Below are 18483 nucleotides of genomic sequence, written 5' to 3'. Positions count from 1 at the left end.
TCAGGTAACCCAGGAGCTGGCTCTCTCTCACCTTGGTCCAAAGTAAACCGTCAGTATTCCTGGCCCCCGCAAAGACCTGGATTGAGGTGGCCAGTGCGCCCCCGCATGTGAAAGACAGTTAGGCCCCTGTCTTTCACATCCTCCATGCACCCTCAGGGTACCTGCTGAGCCTCTGAGCAGACTCACTGAGATGAGGGAGACGCCCATAGCAAGGTGGGACTTGCTGCCAAACACCATGCTCTCCACAGTTCCTCTTACAGTCTTCCACTTCCTGATCTTTTTACACTTTTGATACATATGTTTGTGCGTGGTGTGTATGGCAGTATAGTTTGGAACCACAAAACTGTTTTCAGCCATCACTCTCTTCAAAAACTTAATAGCTGTGTAGATATAATTTAATACCACAACTTCACCTGTTTAAAGTATACAATTCAATGGGTTTTAGTATATTTAGGCTTGTACAACCATCACCATAATCTCATTTTAGAACAGTTTTATCACCCCCACCCAAAGGAACCTTATAACCAGCAGCAGCCACTCCCATTTCTGCCCCCAACTCACAACCCTAATCTGCTTTGTGTCTCTGTAGATTTGACTATTCTGGACATTTTACGTGAATGGAGTGATACAATATGTGGTCTTTTGTGTCTTGTCTCTTTTACTTGACCCAGTGCTTTCAAGGTGCATTCATGTTGTAATATGTATCACTACTTTATTCATTTTTGTTGCTGAACAATATTCTGTTGTAGACCATACCATATTTTGTTTATCCATACATCACCATCAATTGATGAACATTTGCATTGTTTCAACTTTTTGGCTTGCATGAAGAATGCTGCTGTCAACTTGTATGTGCAAGTTTTTGTGTGGAGTTAGGTTGTCATTGCTCTTGGGTAGATAGCCAGGAGCAGAATTGCTGGATCACGTGTGTCATCATTTGAGGAACGGCCAGACTGTTTCCCAAAGTGGCTACACCATTTAGCGTTCCTACCAGCAATGTGTGAGACTTTCTCCTCAATCTCACCAACACTTACTTTCTGTCTTTGGGATTCTAGCCATCCTAGTGGGTATGAAAGGGTATCGCATTGTGGTTTCGATTTGCATTTTCCTAAGAATTAATGATGTTGAACATCTTTTCACGTGTTAATTGGCCATTATGGTCTTCTTTAGAAAAATGCCCATCCACATCCTCTGTTTACTTTTTAAATTTTTGTTTTGTCTTTTCATTATTGAGTTGTAAGCATTCGTTTTATATTCTGGCAACAAGTCCCTTATCAGGTATATAATTTGCAGATATGTTCTGCCATTCTGTGAGTGGTCTTTTCACTTCTTGATGTTAGTCATCTCTTCTGCAAGGCCTGCATGGTTGTCTCCTGCCTTAGTTTTGAAATGTGTCATTCATTGTCCTCAGGCCTCTTTTACAACAGAGACCCAAGTACTTTCACATTAACATCTGGTCACAAATAGTGTTCCCATTTGATAGATGAGGAAACTGAGGCAAGTAACAGTGATGTTAAGGACCTTGTCCAAGGAAGTCTTCTGGATAAATGGTGAAGGCAGGATTCCAACATGGTGGGTCTGCAACCAGTCAGGGATCTGTATTGCTACCTGTCATTTTATGATCTTCATCTGTAGCCCAAAATGCTTTAGGCTATGTGGCCTGATCTCTTTCCAGCTTTAGAAGAGGTGCCTGGATTAGCCTGGAAAGGCTGCCCCATTACACAGAGAGGGAGGCCGAGTTTCAGATCCCTGGATGGCAGAACAGCAAAAAAGCCCATGAGTTCTATCTTTCAGCCAGTCCCGGGCCTATGTAGCCCTGTCTCCCTTCATCTCCTGGGGCCCAGGCCAGATGGGAGAACGGTGAGAAGGTGTCCTCCAGGTTCAAGAGTGAGACACTTCAGCAGTGGGGAGCAGAGTCCCAGTGCTCCCTCTGGGTGGGGTTGCGGGAGGGAACTCATGTGCACCACACAGTTTGCCCTTGATGTATTTTCTCAGGGTCTGACATTCTTGCCGTCTGAACTTTTGAGTAAGACGTGGGAGAAACCAGCAAGAGAGGGGAGTACAGGATTGCAGGTGGTCCCAGATAACTCAGGGAAATAGTCCAAGGTTTCTGGAGAGTGATACATGTGCCCCTTGTATCTGAGCAGAGGACTTCAGGGGTGAGTTTCTATATGTGGGTGCTGAGAGCCTGGGATTTGGCCCTGAACTGATTTTTGTTGGGAAATGGTCACCTGGCCTCCAGAGGGGATAGCCCCTTCTGGCCTGTGACTTCAAGGTGGTGGGGGCAGTAGCAGGGGAGGGAGGAATTCAAAGATGCTACTGAAAGCTTCTGTCCTTGATCTATCACATCATACAGGACAAAGGGCTGAGATACTAGCAGGAGAGGTTTGGGTTAGCCGCCTGGTAGAACTTCCCAACTGTGAGAGGGTGAATCAGCTGTGGCAGGGAGATTGGTCCTCTTGTCCTCTTGGCCCCCTTGGGTAGAGATGTTGAGGGACAAGAGGTGTGGATCTTAGTGTGTGCTGGTCTGCATAGAGGCCAAGACAGAGGCCTGGATGAGACAGCTCTTTGAGGAGGATTCTTGGTTCTTTTGCCGATGTTGAGGGACAAGAGGTGTGGATCTTAGTGTGTGCTGGTCTGCATAGAGGCCAAGACAGAGGCCTGGATGAGACAGCTCCTTGAGGAGGATTCTTGGTTCTTTTGCCTCCTCCAAGAGGAGAGTCCTCTCCTGACTCACTGGCACAATCAGAGTCTTGAGAATTCAAATACAAGGCAAGCCTGACCTTGCAGGTAAAAATATGACACCACTGACCCGGTATCTGCCAGCCACCTGCTTGCCCTGTTCCCTGTCGAGCAGCGCTGGGTTTGTCTCAATGCCCTTGGACCCTTAGCTGGCCCTGCTCTGCGAGGCAGCTGGCATGCTTGGGCAGCAGCCTCTGCCCATGGAACACACAGTAAACCAATACCCTCCCGAGTGAATGTGCCTTTGGTGCTCTGTAATCTCTGCCATCGGGTGCAGGCTGGAAGGCCGGAGCCACGCTCAAAGCTAGCCAGAGCTCTGGGCACAGTCTGCTCCCTTGTGCTCAAATATCCAGATTGAGGCAGGGGTCGGGGGAGTGTGAACTCTTTCCCCTCAGTCTCCCTCCCTGTTTCCTCTCCTGCCAGACCTGTAGACAAGTGCAAGTCATCCGGACCTGTCAGGACCCCAAGATACTGACTCGAATTATATCCAATAAAAGAAATTTAAGCTTCTATCAAATACTTTTTCTTACCCACCTAAAGCCGCTTTGCACCCATCATTTCCTCCCTCTCTTCTTCCTTTCCTTCCTTTCTTCTCCAGATACTTAACTGATCCTCTGCTAGGTGGTGGCCACTGTGCAAGTCCTGGGGATACAGAAAGCTGTGCCCTGGGGTTGTCTGGAGATGGGGTGGGGGTGTCAGCCCGGTGCTGTGTCCACTCTGACCCACAGCCTGTGGGTAAGGGGCTCGGGCAAGTCCCCTGTCTTCTGGGGATGATTGTGATCAGAGGAGCTGGCTTTGCAGAGGGTCTGCATTTGAAGGGCCCCTGGGAGGATAGACGGCACTGAAGGCAGAATTGTTTTTCAGATTAAGAAGTGGCATAAAAACGTTGCTCAACGTCTGGAAAGTAAAAGGAAAGAGAAACAATCAAATCTGACTGGCTTCCTCACACAATTGCTCTGGTCACTGCGGTGGGGTGGTGGGATCTTAGCAGGATGCTGGAGGTGGTGGAGGTGAGCTGAGGGCCAGGACACCCTTGCAGGAGGCCAGGGAGGCGAGAACAGTTGCAGTGTGGGGCCGAGGGAGGGGCTGGTGTTCCCTGGGGCCCCTGCTGCTCCCAGGAGCTGAGCTGAGCTGAGCTGTCCCGGAAGCTCTCATCAGAGTCCTGGGGCTCCATTCCCCCATCTGCTATTGAAGGGGTGCAGGGGCCTCTTTTCTCCTTTGTTTCGTTTTCAGTTTTTCAAAGCAACCTTTACAAAATAAAGAACACCAAACCCGCAGTAGATGTGTCCACAGAGCCTGCATTTCTTGCCCTGGTGAACTTGGCTGGCTGAGGGCTGCCTTTCCTCACTTCCTCCCCATGTGGCTGCCTGGGGAGACTCCACCAGGCCACTCAGAGTCCCACGCAGGTGGGGGTGGGTTGATGCCACCCCTGGCTCTGGTGGGTGTGTGGCTCCCACAGTGGGCTTTCTTGCCTTCAGCCTCCAGTCCTCCAGCCTCCCCATTCAGCTCACAGCAGCATCTAGCCCTCTGTGGTGAAGGTCCTCTTCCTGGATTATTCCAGATGATTCCTTGCTGGATCGATTCAGACCTTGGGCGCTCCTCCCTGCCTTTTCAGAGGTTGATTTGCTTTGGCAAAGTTGAGCTTCTTCACTCATTGTCCTGGCCTGGCTTTGGGGCCAGTCTCTCCATCAGCCTTGGAGAGGCGGCATCCTCCCTGGAGCCTGCCTGCATCTACCCACTGCCTCCCCTGCCTGCTACCTGGCACCCCATCTTCCTGCAGCAGAGCCCCTCCCTCGTGGTCCACTCTCCGAGTCCCTGCTTTCTGTCTGATGGACAGTTCTGAGGCCGTTTATGGGAAAAGGTTTCAAGGGATCTGGGGTCTGGCAAATGATCAGTCCTTTTTCCTTTGATAACCCTCCCTCTACTTCCTCAGCTGCTCATGGATGATTCATCCCCTGTAAATCTCCTTCTTTCTTCTCTATGTCCCTCTCCCAGGCACAAGACCTTCTAAAATCCTACCAAAGCCACTGAGCTCACATAGCTTCAGTAATAGGCTGCCTCCTTTAAAATTAAGGACAGTGTCTTAGAGTGGGCTGGGAAGAGGTGGAACCTACGTCATTGGGAGGTGATAGTCTTTAGGTGGGAAAATCCTTGGGAGGTCCTGTAGTGATTGCAAGCATGGTCTTGGGACTCAGGCTGTCTGGGCTTGAGCCCTAGCTCTGCCTCTTGCCTTTTGTTGACCTTGGGCAAATCATTGAGCCTTTCTGGGCCTCAGTGTTCTCACCTGTAAAGTGGGGAGAAGGCTAGTACCTGTCTTACAGCATTGAGAATTAACAGAAATAATCTTTGGGCGCCTAGCTCAGCAATTATTATACAGGAAGTCATGACTAAGCATTAACTTTTGCTAATACCGCTACCTGACCATGGGTTGCACTTTATAAAATGCTTCCCTGAGTTCACCTTCAACCATCCCAGTTCTTGAGCTGGACTTTGAACTGAGGCCTCTGGCTGCAAGTCCAGTGTTCTTCCCATTATACAGAACTAGGTGTCTGTGAAGCTTTTCCCCAACATCATCTAAATACCGGGCTCCATCCCCAGGTGTGACCCACTCCCTCTGCTCAGGGGTCCTACCTCCCTGGCACTGGTCATCAGTGACCATCAGACTGCAGGTTATGGCCTCCTCCCTTTGAGAAAACACATCAGCATGCAGGAGGGTGGGAATGACATGAAGATAGGCCTAACCTTGAGTCCATGCAATCGAAGAAGATGAAGAGAAGGAAAAAACCCACATCTTCTATGTTCTTTGGTACATAAGCTGTTCTCAGTCATATTCGCTTCTTCATCCAACAGGTCTTTACTGAGTGCTTACTCTGTGCCGGCCACTTACTGTTCCAGATGCTGGGGACGGAACAATGAATGAAACAAAGATCCCTGCCATGTGGTGGTTCCATTCTAGTGGAGGCAGACAATAACACATTTAAAAACAACCATAATAAGTAACTGACAGAGCCTGTTAGAACTTGAGAAATACTCTGGGAAAAATGGAGCAGAGTAAGGGTGATTGGGAATGTGGGCATTTAATTAGCTAACATTTTTAAAAAGGGGAGTTGGTCAGTTCAGGCCCTCTGAGGAGGAAACACTTGAGCCAAGACTTGAAAGAAGTGTAGGAGCTGGCCAGACAAATATCTGGAGAAGAGTATTCCAAGCAGAGGTAACAGCAGGTGCAAAGGCCCTGAGGCAGGGGCCCGCCTGAGATGTTTGGGAGGCCAGGAAGAGGACAGCGTGACTGAATGGAGGTTGTGTTGGGAAATAAGGTAACGGGGAGTAGATCACCTGGGGCCTTGTAGCCATAGTAAGGATTTGGCTTTGGCCTCAGCCTCTTTATTGAATGATACATTGTAAAGATCTTTCCATAATAGCAGGTAAAGAGTCTTCTCATTTTGTTCAGCTGCATACTCTTCCACTGTGCTATGTTTTAATAACTAGGTTTTTAAAAACTGCCTTTAAATCATAGAAACATTTAAGTTGTTTCCAATCTTTTGCTGTTTCCAAAAGAATGCTGCAGTGAGTAGTGCTGCACATATACCATTTTCATTTGGGTAAGTCTATCTATAGGACATGTTTCTGGAAGTGGAATTGCTGGGTAGAAGAATATATGAAGAAATAATTTTTATAGACAGGGCCAGACTGGCCTTCATAAGGATTGTATTAATTGATGCTCCCACCCAGTGATTTGGTTAGGGATGAGGAGGAGAATCTACCCCCTCACTTCCTTTAATATACACCCTCCCATATGTGAGATACTGTTAGGTACCCATAATTTCTTGTACTCCTCCTGACTCTCCTGTGACCTGAGTTCTCTTGTGCCTATTTCACAGATGAAGAAACAAGCACAGAGAGGTTAAGTAACTTACTGATGTTTACACAGCCAGGTAGGGATAGAGCTTGGATTCTGACACCCACCATTTCTCAGCATAACATTTCTCATCACTTCTTGCAAGGGTAGGAGTCCTGAGGAGCCCTGCCCTGCTGGCCTATGCAGTCGGGGTTTGAGAACCTAGGGAATAGGAACTGAGTTAATGTGGGAAGCCTGCCTGTCCAGCTCTGCCCAGTGCTGTGCCTGTGTCCTGGAGACATGTGCAGGCCAGTGATGGGGAAGGGAGAGGCCAGCCCAACGGATCTGGAGCCACAGTGGCTGAGCTGGTCAGCCCCAGCCTTCTCCCTGTCCCCTCCCTCTGCCGGCCCCAGTGGAAAGGCCCGAGAGGCTGTGGACTAGCTAATTCTGCTCTGGGTGAGGAGCTGCCTGCCGCTGTCTGCCAGGTCAGCTTGCTCCGGGGATTGAGTTTCAGCATTTCACTGATGTAAATAAATCAGCCTTTCGATTGCCCTGCATGGCCCTGGGAACCTCTGCAGCCTGGCGTGTATTTACAGACTTCCTCTAAGTCCCCTTTTCTGTCCTAGCCTCAGGGGCTCCGTGGCTGCTTCAGAAATAGCCTCATACAAGTTTGGAGCCTGAAGCCACCCGGGCAGGACCAAGCAGGAGAGGAGAAACAGGACCGCCGAGTTCAGAGGCTCTGGGATCCAAACAGTGCCTGGTAGAGCATCTTCTCTGAGTTGTATCCTTGAGGATCAAGATCCAAACAGGACTTTAGGGATCACCCATACTTGCCCTCTGCCATTGCACAGTGGAGTAAACTGAGGCCTGTCCAAAATCACCCCTTAGAATTCTGGCCCCTTGGCTCCCAGTCTGCTGCTGCTGCAGCCAGACAGCAGTTTTCTTTAGGTCTGTTTGTTACACCGTGGCTGGTTAGAGATCTGGGGGTAGAGTTGGAGAGGTGAGTTTTAGCTGCTCCTGGAAGGATGGAGGTCTGACATTCAGGAGAACTCTCTTGCCTTTGGGGGATCTGAGAAACAGGAACAGGTGCCAGGACTAGATATTCTAGATTTTCTGAAAGTTGAGGAGAATCCTTCCACCCCACGCATCTGTCTAGGTGGGATGAGTGACCATGGCTCGTGGACATGGGAAAACAAGGCAACTTTTAGAGGGTTCTGACAAGGCCCTGGCTCATTCTTGTGCATAGGGGACTCAGGAGTCTCACCCCAAAGTCCCTTTTCTCCTGCCCCTCTTTCTTTGCTCAAGCATTATTTGCACTCACAAGACTATCTCTCAGGGACCTGGGTGTTCTGCCTCAGACACTCCTGGTTCCAGGACACTGGACCTCGGTTGTTCAACCCCTGGGCCATTTATCTCCCTGTGCCCTGTTGATGGGTGTGGGGAGCTTCAGACTGCCCAGTCTTTACATCTTTACAGGCAGTCGATGCCCTGGCTGCTTATCTGGGACTTATGCCTTTGATTGCTTAAAAAAATTGTTAGCAGCAAAGTGTTCTTTGATGTGTGTTCTTCTCCTTCTCCAGGGGCAGTGAGATCAGATTTTGATATGAAAGCTCAAAGCTTCTCAGATCTCTCCTTCTTCCCTGCCTTTGTCTCTCTGTCTGTACGTTGCTTGAGAACCTTTGAGAAGCAGATGGGTGCTCCTCATGTGATGCAAAGGTAGAAAGGCCCAAGGGTGGTGCCCTGGCTTCTGTCTCCCAGGCAGGCCTGTGCTCCATGGTTTGGTGGCCTCTGCATAAGTGAGTCACTTTCAGCCTAGCCCTAGATGGACTTATTTGGGGAAGGAAGCAGATACCCACCCAGATCTTCCACCCTTCTCTGCACCTACTCGTACATGGAGCCACATGGACCCCTCTACTCATAGCCACCTCTCACACATGGAACCACATGGACCCCTCTGCTCACACCCACCTCTCTGTGTGGAACCACATGGACCCCTCTACTCATAGCCACCTCTCACACATGGAACCACATGGGCTCCTCTGCTCACACCCACCTCTCTGCGTGGAACCACATGGACCCCTCTAGTCATAGCCACCTCTCATGCATGGAACCACATGGGCTCCTCTGCTCACAACCACCTCTCATACATGGAACCACATGGGCTCCTCTGCTCACAACCACCTCTCATACATGGAACCACATGGGCTCCTCTGCTCACACCCACCTCTCATACATGGAGCCACATGGACCCCTCTGCTCACACCCACCTCTCTGCGTGGAACCACATGGACCACTCTAGTCATAGCCACCTCTCATGCATGGAACCACATGGGCTCCTCTGCTCATAGCCATCTCTCACACATGGAACCACATGGACCCCTCTAGTCATAGCCACCTCTCTGCGTGGAACCACATGGGCTCCTCTGCTCACACCCACCTCTCATACATGAAACCACATGGACCCCCTCTAGTCATAGCCACCTCTCATGCATGGAACCACATGGGCTCCTCTGCTCACACCCACCTCTCATACATGGAACCACATGGGCTCCTCTGCTCACACCCACCTCTCATACATGGAGCCACATGGGCTCCTCTGCTCACACCCACTTCTCTGCGTGGAACCACATGGACCTCTGCCCCACTGCGTACCCCAACCCATCAATGTTGGGAGCTGTAATTATAAAACTGCCCAGCCAGTTTGGTAACCCAACTTATATGTGGATGCTGAAAGAATGGGCCTGTTTGGGGTCAGGAATAGTGATTGACCTCACTGGCAGAGATGGGTTCATTCGTGTGAATTATAAACCAGCCCTGAGGCAGTGTTCTACTTGTTTCCAGAAGAGCTTTGAGCCCTGGTAGCATTGTGAGGATGAATGCATAAAATTCCCAGGGAACCAGTTTGATGGGGACAGTGCTCACTTGGCTGCTGGAGTTTGTTATAAACCAGCATTGTGACTTTATTGTCACTCTCCACTCCTTTTTTCTTGTTGGTTCTTCTAAGATCTAACCCTTTGCCTCCTCCATCTCCTTTCTTGTTTCTCCTTCCTTTCTGGGAAGCAGAAAGAGCATGAGTGTCAGAGTCAGACTGGCAATGTAATCCTGAGCAAGCCACAACCCCTGAGCCTGTTTCTTTATCAGGAAGATTGGCATGACAATATCCACTTTGAAAGGCAGTTGTGGAACCAAGCAAGGGAACCTCCATTAACGTGCAGGCACATAGTCAACAACGTGCCTGCCTTATTCCATTCTACCCTCTCCTTCCCCCTTGCTCCCAAAGCCCCATATCCCCTCTCCCCATTCTTCCTCCATCCTCAGCAAGTGAGGACTGCCACTGACATGGTGTCCGTGTCCTGGGAGCAGTAAGGGTGGGGAGAAGCAGGAGGGCGGTGAGTGGATATATCCCGACCCTCATCCAACACGAACATCTGCCTGGGAGTTGACAATTCCCTTCCTGAGTAATCCTCTGGCACTCGGTCTCCTGTCCTGTTCTCAGGGAACGTGCTCCTGGGCCTGGCCCTACCCACTGCCTTCCTGGGATGGGAATTGTGAAGACCCTGGAAGGCTGAAGCCCTGCCAGGGGTGCCTGAAGCTTGTCCTGCTCCTATGGCCCTGCCTTCCCTGTCCACTGGGCTGGGAGGCAGGAAGGAGGTCCTGGGGAGGTCTGAGGACATGTTTTCATCACATATGCAGCTGCTGTGCCCACCCCAGGCAGCGGGCCCTTCCTCCCTCTATCCCCAGACATTTGAGACCTTGACACCATGCCTATCTTGGGAGATCTCTTCCTTCTCCTGCCCTGACTGCTCCCTCTAGCCACGCCTTTCTCTTCCTTGATGGCTGTCCATAGAACCAGAAGTTTTAGGGTTCAAAGCCTATCTCGTCCCACTGATTTTACCACGTTGGAAACTGAGTCCCAGGAAAAGGAAATCACTTTCCCAAGTTGAAGCAGCGAAGTAGTGGCCCAGATGGGGTTGAAACGCAAGACTCCTGAGTCTTAGTTCAGAGATCAGTCTATTACACCCCAAGCTCCTTCATCCCTCAGTCTAGCTCAGGGCCTGTCACCTGTGGTACTGTTGGCATTTGGGACCAATATAATTGCTTGGGACCACAATAATTGCTTGTTGTGGGAATCTGTCCTGTGTATTGTAGGATGTTTAGCAGCATCTTTGGCCTCTACCCACTAGACACCAGTAGTATTTCCTCCAGGTGTGATAACCCCAAATATCTGTAGTATTGTCACACATTGCCTGGGGAGCCCTGGCTACCTGGAGGTGCTTCTCTTTCCTCTAACCTCTCATCTCTGTGATCTCACCTCTCCCACCTGCAGGGTGTGCAGTAGTCCTTCACTAGGGACACTGTTCTGTTTCCTCCTTCTGCTCTGGGACGGGCCTGCTTGGAAACCAAAGCACTCAGCCATTCTGTTCTTTAAGAGGAAGAACAAAGAGCCAGACCAGGAATGTTGGTTTATACCTATGAATGAAAAGAAAGAACTTGATAGGAAGGGGCTAAGCCTTGGGAGGGGGTGGCCAGGAAGGCTGGGCCCCCTTCCCTTCTGGAGAGACCCCTCAGTGTGGGTGAGGGGCCCTGGCTGCCTGGCTCCAGTTGTAGGTCTGCTGGCTGGAAGGATGGTCTGGAGGGAACGGGGGCATTTACTTGACCTACAGTTGGGAAGTGTGTCTTCATTGTAGAAGTGCGCGCTAATATCCTACTTTCTTTGCACAGCTAGACCTGCAGACATTTGTGGTTCTTCTGTAATGAGAATTCACAGTCTCTGAGCACCCATCTCATGGCATCTGACTGAGATCTGGCAGTGGGGAGGACTCCCTCTGAGAGCCAGGAGTCCTGGTGGCAATCTCACTCCAGCACTGACCATCTGTGACAGTGGGAAACTCTTCCCCTCCCTGAGTTGGACAGATGAAATCGGGTGGGTGGGTTGGGCCTGATAGACTCATGACATCCTCTGGCTTGACTATGCGGGGATTCTAGGATGTTGCCTGGGCTGGCTGCCCACAGTGCGGTGTCACGTGGCAAATCTGGGGTCTTGAAGAATCCTTGGCAACTGAGAAGTTTCCAGAAGGTATCCGGGTCCATTCCCCTGCCTCTAGAACTTGTGTTCTATGAAACTGCACTGCTCAGGGCCATTTCAGGGGGTACAGGGAATACTGCTGCCTCTGAAGACAGAATAATGCCGTCATCTTTCAAGCTTAGTTTAACCCACCCCTATTGGGAGAGACTTTTCTCCTGCTATTTTCTGTAGTTTGTTTTAAGAAAAAAAAATGTCTTTTTTTCCCCCCAAATAGGAAACATGGTAAGATGAAGCATATTCTTTTTCTAACCGGATTTGCCGTGCCTTGTCCTCTGCCCAAGCCCCCGGGAAATCCTTTCGTATTTAAGCAGGCAGCTGAGGCCATGCCCATCCTTCTCTCCTTGTGGTCCTTGATGATGAATTCATCTCTGCAGGTGGAAGTGGCAGTGCATTTTCAGGCACACCATTGGCAGTAATCAATGTTGGGATAGGCTCAGTATTTGTTAATGGAATGGCATCACATCCTTGGAGTCTGCACCATTTCCGAAGCCTCTTCTCTGTGCTGGCCATTCCAGGCCATGATTTTCAAGCAGAGATAGGGTAGGCCAAATTGTATGTCCCGAAGCTTAAGCACTGGGTGTGATGCATATGACCTGGTGAGATAGGGTCCCATAGGTACTGCTCAGGGGGCTCAGGGCTAGGGAAGGGAGACGGGGAAGCCCACGCTGCACTGCTGGTGGTCTGTCCTTTGGAGCACCTTCTGTGTTCTGTACACTGCGCTGAGAGCTTTTCATGTGTTATATCAGTCTTTGCACTACTTGCTGAGATACAATGACTAGTATACCCATTTTACAGATAAGGAAACTGAAGCTCAGACAAGTAATTGGCTCAGGGTTGCCTTAAGCTAGTAATTGGTAGTATCTGTATTCAAACCAATGTCTGACTTCCAAGTACATGTTCTTAGCCCGGCAGATACTGAAGTGATGAGAATGAGAAGGGCCAGGCATAATCTTAGGCTGCATTAACGAAAGCATGGTTTCCAGCAAATGGGAGGTGACAGGCCTGTTGTGCCTCTTGTAGGTCAGAGTGCCCACATGGGCTGTTTGTAGGTCCCTTGCTTCAAAGCGATAAAGAACGACTGGAAGCAAGTGCAGAGAAGCAACCAGAAAGTATGTCAGGCTCAGGGACTTGCAGGGAGAGGGGTTGCCTGTCAAAGGGGAGATTCAGCAGGACAGGCGCGTTTCATTCAGTATCTGAAGGGCTCTCCCGAGGGGGCGGTTGGCTTGTTCTGACCCACTCCATCGGGCACCGTAAGGCCAGTTAGTGGAAAAGAGGGCTTCAGGGTGTTTTTTCCTATATTGAGCTAAAATCCACTGTTACAGCCCCGTAAAGATGAGCTGGGCTTTTGGAGGAAGACAGTAAGATCCCTGTACCTGGAAGCATTTGAGTACAGCCAGGAGCAGTTTTTGCCAAACTTGGCTCTCTGTTATTTACAGCGGGGGAGCATTTTCAAATTCAATTTCTCAGGCCGCATTCTAGACAGTTTTGCCTCTGGGTGGAGCCAGGGAATCAGGGTTCTTATAAAACTTCCTGGGGGCTAGTCCCCCTAGATGATAGTGGAGAACCATCAGATGGGGTTGCCACTGGCAGGAACTATTGTGTAGCAGTGTTTTCCAAAGCATGGTTCAGGGGTCAGACTGCTAATTATATATGAACTGACATTAGGTATATTTATTTTGATGCATATTGGAAAAAAGATATCTATTTTGCCCATTCAATCTGGGACATCATGGATATTGCGCTTAGAACTAGTTTAAGTTAAATGAAGTTTATTTTTATAATGTACAAAATAATCATGTAGGTGGTATTCAGATGGGCAAATAAACATGGAGGTTGTGTGCACACAAAATCTCTGCTAACACTGTTGTGGATTGGGTAGGGTGGGGACAAGTGGGTAAACTGGGGTGCCTTAAACCTTTCAAGAGCCTAGGGTTTGTTGGTTAGTTCTAGAAGGCTCTATGGATGTAGGAGGATAATTGCAATAGTTTGTCCAAACTGTGGTCTTCCCCAGGTGGAGCCTGAGGCACAGAATCTCTCTGCTTCCCCTCCTCTGGTCTCCCTATTTTTAATGGTCTCTTTGAAGTCTGTGACACCAATCTGTCCCACTCTATCTCATCAGTGAAGAGAGGTCAGTGGTCAGGATATAGGGCACTGGGTACCATTTTCATTCTTCCCCTTATTTTCTTTCTTTACCCTCAAAGAACAGCAGCCAGAGAGGGGTGCTGACAATGGGGAGGGGTTGAGGGTTCAGGTGTTGGAGGGGAAACAGAGGGAGAAGTAGTTGGGCTGTGCCTGGCAGGGCTCTCCCTCCCGATCTCGCAATACCAAACCTAGCTGGGAAGGCCTGGGCGCGAGGATGGGGTGGCCATAGCTCAGGGCAAGCCTGTGTCTGTGGAAGCACTTTGGGGTTGAAACTAACTGGGGCCCTCTGCATGGAGACACCAGTTGCTGAAGCTCCCACTGGCCTGGCTGCAAAGCCCCGATCACCTCCTGTCCACTCTGAGAATTGGGTTGGGAGATTCAATTGATATGCAAATAAGTCACAAATGACATGCTAATAAGAGTGGGGATTTGGTGTCTTATTATCAGTTAGGGACTCCTGGCACTTTTTAGGGCACACCAGGATAATGGTGGGAACTTGAAGGCCATTCACCTGCCTTTCGGCTGCATGGTCTCCCTTGCATCTGGGTGGTTGGGAATGAGGGTGAGGCATTGCGAACTCTGAAAAGTGATACTCTGCTATTCATGGTTTCCACAGCTGGGAACAAGCAAAATACCAACAGCCAATCAATGGAAGCATCTCAGGTGGTCTGGAGGACCAATATCCCTGGCCAGACACACACTGGCCTTCCCAAAGTTAGGCCCCCAAAATGTCAGGTTGCCAAGCCAGAATCCAAAGCTTTGCACTGAGAACTTCATGTCTGGGCTCCTGTCCCCTCCTGGAGCCCTCCCTGGGTGACACCCCAGTCCTTATATTCAGGTCCTGTGTTCACCTCTGGGAAGTGCAGGGCCTTGTGGGATTTTTTTTTCTTTTTCCTTTTCCAAGTCAAGGATGTGTCCTGGCTCCTAGACTCTGCCCTGTGGAGGGGAAAGGGGGAGAGAAAGGGAAAAAAAGATTTCCACCTTATTGTTCAGCAGCTGGAAAATTGTTGTCATCTGTTCTGCCTTCCATTTGCTGAGAATGGAAAAAAAATGTGGAAAATTTGGGGAAATAAATCTCAATACCCTCATAGGACCTCTCTCCTCTCCCTCTCTGGCCCTTGCATCCCTGCCTCCCTGCTCAGGGCTGTTTCGCCTTACTCCCAGGTTCTCTCCCTGCTTCTCCTCAGGGCACTGGGGCTGCCATAGGTTTGGGACTGGGGCTGGGCTGGGCTACCCTGGGACTGGGCTGGGTTGGACTGGGACCCGGCTGGGCTGGGCTGGGCTGTGCTGGGACTGGGCTGGGCTAGACTGTGCTGGGTGAGAGTTGAGCAGGGGCTGGGGCTGGGGCTGGGGCTGGGCTGGGCTGGCCACTTTTCCTGACTCCCGGCCGGTGGGAGTGGAGGGCTTGGGAAGCCACCGTGATGTCATTCAAGAACTGCATAGCTGCAGGATGATAAGTGAAGCCCTGGGGACCCAGCTGGCTGAAATTACAGACAGAGTTTTATCCCACTGGCTTCCTACAAGCCAGAGTGAGGCAGAGCAAGCCGAGCTGGGGAGAGAGCGTGCAGGAGAGTGGAGGGAGGGAGGGAGTGGGGTGTGTGTGTGTGTGTGTGTGTGTGTGTGTGTACATGGGCAGGCAGGCGGCACTGGCTCCTCCCACCCCTGACAGTCGGAGGGAGCTTGAGTAGGACACAGACAGCACTTGGAGCTGCAGCCATGTAGGAATTATTGGGAACTTGGGGCACCAGGATCAAATAAGAGCGGGCTTCCCTCTGCTTCCTCCCTCTCCCTCCAGAGGGTAAGTGTCTGCTGGGCAGCTGTTTTGCCTGTGAGTGTCCTTGTGTGGCTTTCTGCTGAACCTGGGCTGGGGGGCTGGTGCTTCTGTGCTGGGAGGGTGTGGAGGGGCAGGCTCTGTCACGACCCTACCTGGGAAGGGCTTGTGACTGAGCAGGGCTGTGGCCCGCTCTGCTGCTGTCTGATGTGGATGTGACGGGCCTTGCGGTCCCCCTCCTGGACTTGCTTCTGGGACACGTAAGTGCCACAGTTTTCAGGGCGAGGGTGCCTGAGTTGGTGGGGGGCTGTGTGTCTGAGTTGTCCTAAGTCTTTCGGGGTAATGGTTCGTCTTGTGCGCGAATGGGGTGGGCAGAGGGAATGAGGTGGAAGCGTGGATAGCTCCGGTGAGATGTTATTCAGGACGCCCCTCCCTGCATCTGTGGCCTGAGCTTTGGGGCACCTCCAGCGCTCACCATTCCCCACCAGCCTCCTGTGGGCTCCCATTCACGGCTGTCTCCTGACTTTGGCAGAGATCTTGGCAGCTTGACTCCCCTCTAGCCAGAGATCTCTGAGTGCCCAGGCTGGCACCCTGGCCTGGCAGTGAAGGACTTCAGCTTGTTGTGGGCTCTGGAGCTATTTTTACCATCCCAAGTGTGCCTGTGTTATCTGCTGCCTGTATAGGCTGAGGGTAGGGGTGGGAGTGCCAGGTTCGGGTTATAGCTCCAAGCTGGGGGGAACCCAGGCCAGGCCAGAGTCAGGAGGCTGGGTCTGAGAATTCACATTTGTCCTGCAGGCGTGGGCTGTCCACGGCAGGGCAGATCAGTTGCCCTCCAGGCCCCTGGGCCCTCGGGACTGAAGTCAAGGTCATGACCAGGTTTTCTGCTCCTACTCCCTTTTTATGGAAGGCATGGTATGAATTCAAGTAAGATGGTATCTGGGAAAATTGCCATGAGTCCGTCCTAAGGAGGGTCCGGGGACACATTTATCATCATCGCTTGACAGAAGCACCATATATTATGTTGTCCTGAGGTTCTGGGTCCACAGACATAGTTGGAGAATCTGTCTTCCAGCGCCTCCAGCCCTAGCCATCTTCACCTTGAAGCAGCATTAGGGGCAAGAGCACTGAACGGGGAGCCAGGAGTCGGTTTTGTACTTCCTTGCTGGGTGATCTTGGGTGGTCCTGAGCCTGCTGAGCTTCATTGTCAGCCTATAAAGTGAGGGGTGGGCAGGGAGATTAACTATTCCCCTAAGACCCTTCAGCTCTAAAAGCCCCAGGGCTTTTAAAAAGCTCTCTTGGCTGAGCCGACCTCCCGGGCCCTGGAGATCCCAGTTCTGCTGTCCCCCAGAGGGCCTGGAGCAGCGGAGGCAGCCGTGGGTGGGAGGCGCTCTATGTTTTATTTCAGTCTGAAGCTGACTTTCTCCATCTTCAAGGCCGCAGGCTGACATTCAGATTTGGGTTCCATGTGGGTCTCGGGCTTTGAGCCTCCATCTTTTTTTCTTGGACTCAGCAGAATGCGGAGGTGGCCAGGAGATGCCCAGCTGGCCCACCCTCCCTGGGTCCAGAGGCAAGCTTGTGGGTGACACTGGTGAGGTCACTTGCTTAGAGGACAAAGCCACCTGTGACAAGACTGACAGCACAGCCCTGAGAAAAATCTTGTTCTCTCCTGTTCACTTTCTGAAGGTGCAGTGGCTTCCCTCTGGTGTATGCTATTAAATGGAAAGAAAAACAGGTGTCTATTTATCACTCAGGGACTGGTCTGTCCCTGCCCACTGGGGCCCAAGGTCCTGTTCTTGTCCGTGTTCCCAACGTGCACCTAAGTCTCCTGGGCTGTACTTGGCACCTGCCCTCTTTGCTGTTCAGAGGGTGTGTCTTCTCTGTGTGGCTCTCCTTCAGAGGTTCAGGGATTTCTCTTCAACCTCTAATTCTGCAGAACTTCAGAGCCCCTGCGGAAGCCCATTCCCCTTGAGAAAGTTCCAGAGCTCACTGCAGGCTGTGGGAACAAAGGGCTGCCTCAATCCCTGGCTGTCTGTGGGAAGGGAAGCTGGCATGGGTGGAGGCCAAGACTGTCACAGACTGAGCCCGAGGAAGTCCCTGCCACCAATGCCAGGATGTTGCAGGAGGTCGGGGTCTTCCTGGAGCCAAATGCCAGGGTTCTCCATGGGGCCCTCTCTACCCTCATGCCTTCCTCACATCACTTCCCCTGGCAGGTTAAAACCCAGTGGGGTGCTCTGAGCCACTTCTCAGGCTCCCGCAGCTGCAAAGCTTCTGCTCAGTGTGCCGCCCTGTTTCCCCTGGATGGAGTCTGGCATTCTCCACACAAGTCGTGGGTGACAGAGAGGATCTCCAGAGACAGCACCCTAACTTTTCGATGCATATGCTGTATCTTGGGATCCACAGATGGCGTGGGTGTTCATCAACTCCCTTATTTCACCAGATCTCCCAGGGGTCCTTGGTCTAGGAAAGTTGATGTCCACTGGGCTGGAGTGTGGCCAGAGAGGTCTGTAGGGGATGCCATGGGGTAGGCTCTGGCTCAAGGACCTCCACCATGCTCAGCCTTTGCTGCAGAATATGAGGAATACCCGTCTATCATGTTTTGGCTGCACTGACTCTCTTCCCTCACCTTTGGGAGAAACTTGGGGTCCACCTAGAACCCCTGATTTTTCACTGGGTGGTGGTGAAAGAAGAATGTCTCAATGGCTGACAGAACTACATAAAGCTTTCTAGGCTACTCAGTGTAATGCAAGAAGCACTGATGGAACAGGCACTATTCTCTAGGGCCATTCTGTACAGCCATGCAGGTTGCACATTGAACGTCAAGAGGCAACATTCACACAGACCTCGTTGTGGATGGCACCATCTGGGAACCCGCCCTAGGGAGAGGGAGAGACAGAGAGAGAAATAAAG

The 18483-nt window shown here is 51.0% G+C and overlaps 1 protein-coding gene across 48 annotated transcripts in view; it reads left to right on the top strand.

The window, feature by feature from the left end:
• The window catches only part of TNS1 (tensin 1), a 214210-nt gene that overhangs the window by 138330 nt on the left and 57397 nt on the right, over positions 1 to 18483 (top strand). For 9 of the 48 annotated variants that reach the window (XM_074010066.1, XM_074010065.1, XM_074010062.1 and 6 more), the window contains exon 1: positions 15470 to 15603. The exons of the other annotated variants lie outside the window; for them this stretch is intronic. The gene's annotated coding sequence lies outside the window, so the exon portion shown is untranslated. Of the gene's footprint in view, positions 1 to 15469; positions 15604 to 18483 lie in introns of those variants that run through there. 48 annotated transcript variants of the gene reach the window in all.

Source organism: Macaca fascicularis, chromosome 12 (assembly GCF_037993035.2).
Source record: "Macaca fascicularis isolate 582-1 chromosome 12, T2T-MFA8v1.1".
Lineage (NCBI taxonomy): Eukaryota > Metazoa > Chordata > Mammalia > Primates > Cercopithecidae > Macaca > Macaca fascicularis.
The sequence above is the reverse complement of the archived record's forward strand: the minus strand, read 5'-3'. Positions and strand labels throughout refer to the sequence as shown.